At 39.4% G+C, this 6,116-nt stretch overlaps 1 pseudogene; it reads right to left on the reverse strand.

Annotated features, from left to right (window-relative positions):
* Window positions 1-744: 744 nt before the first annotated feature.
* Window positions 745-5,857, reverse strand: LOC139302402 (polyunsaturated fatty acid lipoxygenase ALOX15B-like; annotated as a pseudogene).
* Between the last annotated feature and the right edge of the window lie 259 nt (window positions 5,858-6,116).

The raw sequence follows: 6,116 nt of genomic DNA on the forward strand, positions 1-6,116 counted from the left end.
TTAACAGGCAACTTGGGTGAGCTAGTACAGCAAACAAATCACTCAACATATTTGCTCAGCCAAGGAATTGTTCTCAATGTCCAGAAACACTTAACTGAAGAGAGCTTTGATCTCCGCACAGGAGCTAGCAGTTGAATAGTGTGTCCTGTCCGTCACTCCCTGCAGAAATCATTTTGGTAAATAATAAATGAACACCATCCACTCCACTGGTATATGATTTTCTATTCCACTTTTGAAAAACCTTCCATTTTGCCCTATAGGCAGCAATGGTGGACTGAGCTCTTGTACTCTAGTTACACCCTGGGTCCAAACGATAACTGTAGTCCAGCTCCAAGAATGCAAAACATATTTTTGCATGTGTACCTGGATTCAAAAAAACTGCTCATACACTTTGGTCAAGTGCCATTGAAATGCAGCCTTTGCTACACTGCATACAAACATTAGGAGGAAAAGTATATTGAACTGTATGTGGTTTTTCTTGCCATTTACATAAATGCTGGGCAAATCAAGAAACATTATTTTGGACTGTTAACACATCGTACACTCCACAGCTGAGTGTGTGTGATCGTTAATGGAGAGGGCATCGAAGTCATGATGGCAACAAGTGAGAGACAAAGTGATATTTAGTTAATATGGCCTAAGAAATGTAACACCTCTCATCCAAACATGCTAGTCTAATTGAATTGTTTACTGCACAGCTATTTTACTATTGACCGGGGGGTAAATTAAAAAAACATAACACACCTAAGTACCCAGAGGTACCTGACAAAGACAAAACCAAAATGTCATGTTGGGGAATGGGCTATCTACAAAAGGGAGAGCTGCTAGTAACAACTCCAGCAGTTTTGATTGGAAGAACAGGAAAAACTACATGTCAGACTTACAAAATCATCATACTTCCTGCTGCCATGCCACAAAACTGACAGCATAACTCCTGTAAGTGATTTATTTGGCAGAGTCGCCAAGATGGCCTCCATGCTTGATTGTCCCTTTGTTGTTGGTGGAGCTTGGTGCAGCAACAGTGGCCCATTGGGAATCCAACCTAGAAAATCAAACTTCAGAAGACATGCAGCCATTAACACAAGCACTATTGACCTTGAGCTGTACAATTACAGAAATAGCTCAGACATTGAGAAACTGTTCTACTATATCTACTCTTATTTGCTTTCCTTGCAGAGTTCGATCAGAAGATTGATACCACGCTCACCATGGTAAGTACGGATGTATCTCGTAGTGTAATTGGATCAAAAAAAGTACTGCTTACATTTTACCCAGCAAAAACTCCAAAGCCACCACACCCATGTAGTTCATCTTCTCTATTTAACACATGCAGACATAGTAAAAAAAAGACAGTGGTTTATCAAGCAGTCAGCTTATATATATTTCCAGTTTCTAAGTATTTACTGACCATCAACACTTGGCTTAATCTTAGTCCTCGACACTGTGGAAGGCCCGACTTCACAGTTCACAGTCAAACTCAAACTGAGCCTATTTGCAGGCTTACCAGTGGCTAATGTTAGCAAGACAGCCAAGAACACACAACATGTAATTAAGACAACGTAGGAGTCTTAATTACACGCCGTCTATCCACTGAGCACAGAGACCAAACTGTCATCAACCCTCTTAACTCTCGGTAAGACAGTGGAGTTTAACTGTAATGCAATCATTGAATTTCAAATTGCAATGCCTCACCCTACTCGTTACTGTAACATGTTACCAAGTAATGCATGACTGCCCAACATTGGTAGCTGGAGCCAGCAGCCAGTTTGTTTAATTTATAAATTGTCTTTTTGTTACCTTTGGACAGAGGTAGCAGTGTCTAGTCGTAACGCTATGCTGAGCTAACTGGCTGCAGCTTCTTATTTACAAACACAAGAGTGGTATCAATGTTCTATTCCAATGCTCGGCAAGAACGCAAATAAGTGTATCTTCCCAAAATGTCAAACTATTCCTTGAAGTCTATTTTTTAATTTTAATCTACCGTTTAAAGTAAATGTATTATAATTTTGTAAAAGGCAAGTTTACCATTGAGGACAATTTACAATTATTGCATAATTTTTTCCCCCCCTTCTATGATCATGTGTTCTTGTCAGTAATTATACAACAGGTGTTAATTCTTAGCATTACCTGTCCACCTTGCGCTGCAGCATGCTGAACTGATGACGTGAAGGTCACCATAGTGACAAACTTGATAAGTTCCTCCACAGTTCGAAAGCTTGAAGGGATTCCTGTCAGGAATGTTCTTATTAATATAATCTACTACAACACAGAGCTAATTCTCAAAGCGTCTCACCCCCTTTTGTACAATTTTTATCTGAAAGTGTAAAGACCAGTTGTATTTTTTCATCCTTTACTTACTGCTGTCAATTTCCCAGAATGTGATGCTTTGTTTGAATGTTTTAACGCATTCCTCCTTTACTTATTAGGCGTGAATGTGTTTGTCAAAATGTCTTAGCCCTGTGATAGAATGGCCACCCAGCCAATGTGTACTTCTCCCACCCTGATCAAGATAAACACTTTAGAAATGGATTACCCATTTTAAGCAAGTTTCAAATCTGTGCAAGTTGAGTTTCATAACATACTGAAATGGAGTAAACCAAAAGCTATATACATGATTTGTGGTAAATGGGCAAACATGTGAAAAGAGTCCTTTGATATCTCTTCAGTCTTTCCCCTCCCTTCATAACTTAAGATCATTTTAGAGCCAAGAACAATTTACATACTAAATATTTATGCAAGCATTTTGGAAGAGGAGAATATAACAGACCAATAGCTAATAGCCACATATGAGATACCTGAGTCACCATTTCCCAGAAATCCATAGTAGAAGATCTCATTGAGCCATTCCTGGAGCTCAGAATCTGCAGACACTTCACTGTCAGATGGATAATAATATACCACCATGGCCTTGACAAAGCTGAGGACAACAATAAAAGGGTACCAATATCAGAATGTTGAATATATTTCTATGTTGAATTAGGATTTATAATAGCTAATGAAAGCACAATGTTAACTCCGATCTAGTTTTAGCATTTGTTCCCCAATTCATTTATATAATGTGCCATATATTTAATCCTCAGTTCATACAAGTGGGGTTGATCACCTGTTGATGATGCCCCACAGCCTCAGTGCATCATCTCTGTAATAAAAGTTGGGATGGCACCAGTCCTCTAGCTGCAATGTTTTCAGGCAGGCAGAGGGAGGTGTAGGTTGTTTGGGAGAGCCGCCTCCTCATTAGTTTCGTTACTCCGTCTACTCCAAATGAAGTCTGAAAAATAAAACGGGCATATTTTTTTTATGGTTTCCAAAACACATTCAGTATAAAATAGTCATGTAAAATACCAGTCTCTCTCTCTCTACATAAAACATTTCCAAACTACATACACAGCAACTCAAATGACATGTAATACTATATGTTACTGGTCATGATAATCGTAAAAACATTTCAAATCAGTAGAATTTGATGTCAATGTGTTATTTAATTAAAATGTAAGTTTATTTTAGAAAAAAAAGGAGACTACAATCTTTGAAACATGCAAATGTGGTTAAGATTTTCAACTGAAAGTATGCCACAGAAAGAGCGCGTACAAGACTTCTACCAGGACCATAAAGTAGAGCACGAGCAAGGATGTTTATATGGAGGGTATGTCGATGATGGGGGATCAGCAGCTGTGAAGCGGGGAAAGAGAGGGGTCACTGGTGACAGTCATGAACTAAATAAGAACATAAAGTTGAGTTATCATACACACAATCCTCATTTTGCCTGCAACACTGCACTCCAATATAGAAAAAACAAACCAACCAAAAAACAGCCTACTTTGTGCAAGGGGTGAATCATTGGGAGGTTGCGAAGTGTCGCCATTGTAAAAACTTCTGCCAGTAGATGAGTGTTGTGCAAATGAATGATCACAACAGCGTAGAGGGAATCTGCATGCTTCACAGATAACTTGGCCAGCAGCCAGTCAGACTCCGAGTCGCTGGGTAGAAAAATCGGGTTCTCCTCTGAAGGCTGCTGACCGAGCTGAGGGAGGAGGCATATTTAAGTTTGCAGCAGGTGATCAAAAACAAGAATGGAAGAAGTCAGAGAAATTCACTACATATACGAGACCTGAATTGCTATGGGCAGTAGTTTCTTCTCTGGATTTAGGTACAGCAGGCAGAGAGCAGCAGTCAGAGATACCGGTTGACCATCAATAACTCTTGTAGGGAGACCTTCCATAATCTTGTAATCAATAATGAATATATTGCCCCTCTGTAAAATATAAATTACTAATGTGAGGCATTATAAACAAAGGGTGAGTGGTAAGGAAAAACAATGTTTAAAATCATAGGGAATGCACTTTCGTACCTTCATCTCTGCAGTCAAAGAGCTTCCGTTGGCGAGGAAAGGTTTCATTTCCTCCGTGACAGGGAAGTTGGACGGAAGCTTTGAGCAGCGTTGGATCATAAAGGGGTTGAGTCCATTAATAAACTGGTATCCAAAAAAGTCATCGTCCTGCCAGTGCTGTGACACATACTCTGGGACATAATTTATTTTCATAGAGAGGTTTCACAGAGGAGTAAAAACATGCTATACTAAGATCCTACCTGACAAGGGGGAATTTTGGAACCAGGAGATCCCCTTTATGGCCTCGAAGCTTTCCCAGTGCTCAGTAGAATTGGTCAGACCTTTCAGTTTGAGCTCAGCTGATCTGGATAAAACAAAAAGTATTTCACTTTTGTTTATTGCACTAGTTATTTGTGTCCGATTGTCCAGGATTAGTTTTTTAGAATGATGGTAGGTTGTAGCACTTACCCTGCTTCTTTATTGTATCTAAATTGAAATGCTTTGGAGAATGAGAAGCTGATTTCTGCAGGAACAGCGTTTGGATCATTGATGTTTAAAATGTATGACATTCTATCTGCATACTCATCCCATCTGCGGAGGAAAACAGGAAATAAAAGACATCCAAAAGTTATGAATAAGAATCCCAGTCAACACTCATTGAGGTGCACATTGTTAAACTGTTAATTCACTCACTTGTAGATCAATTCTTTTTTCCGTTGCTCTGCTAGCCGAGGATGGAGATCTTCAGAAGCTTTTGTAGCTGTGTGGTTTACAGCCCACGGATTGATTTAAAAATACATTTCTAAACAGAATCAATTAAGTAATATTTCATATAAAGATGATCAAAGGAACATCACATAATTTTAGCCTTCACATAGCCCCTGTGACACAATAAATGCTCCTTACAAGTGGGAGAATACTTCACTCACCTCTCCCCCCTCTCAACAATACAGCTTCCCCCCTGGACAGCCAACTGTGACAGGGGAAAAGAATTTCATCCTCCTCAGGTGTCCTCACCACTATCTTGGAGCAAAACCAATCCTTTTCCAGGGATTCATGGAAAGGATCTTTCTCCAATTTGAGCAGCAGAAGACATCCTAAAGAAAAAAGCGTAGTCACAGAATACAACCCCACCTGTGGATGGAGAGGATTACGCAAATCAGGAACTTGAACATTGCTCAAATGGCTCAGTATTAATACATGGGCATATGTTTCTTCCAAAACCAAAGAAAAACATTCCCCCATGGAAGTTTTGTACTGAATTCCCATCAAGCAGTCAAATTAAATGCTACTAATGAATGATGAATGTCATAATCTAACATTAAAAAATGAAGGTTAGATAATAAATAAAAACAAATATGAACAAATACATTTAATGTAGTTTTCACAAATTACCTTTTCAGTAAAACTCAGCCGAGTGCGCTCAGATTGCCTCTCAGTGCCGATCAGGGTGACATAGGGTGACAAGTTATCAAATGTGCCTGCATGCAGCATGCTTCCTGTGGTCACTTCCAGAGTGTACTCCGCCATAATGGCTGGTTAGCTACAACTGAGACGTATAAAAGCAAAAAACCCAACACTGATTACGTAAATAGCTTTGTTCCACCCCAAAACTGTCAACTGTGATGGCATCAAACATGCTTAAACATCATTACGTTTCTATTCTTGGTAAACATATGAAGCTCCATGGAGAGAACACATCTTTTAATTTGAACCACTAAAAGTGTTTAGCAGGAATCCCAACCCCACCCGAGCAATTTAACAGCAGTCACAGGTGTTGGTCATTCCC

Source organism: Enoplosus armatus, chromosome 19 (assembly GCF_043641665.1).
Source record: "Enoplosus armatus isolate fEnoArm2 chromosome 19, fEnoArm2.hap1, whole genome shotgun sequence".
In the NCBI taxonomy this organism is placed as follows: domain Eukaryota; kingdom Metazoa; phylum Chordata; class Actinopteri; order Centrarchiformes; family Enoplosidae; genus Enoplosus; species Enoplosus armatus.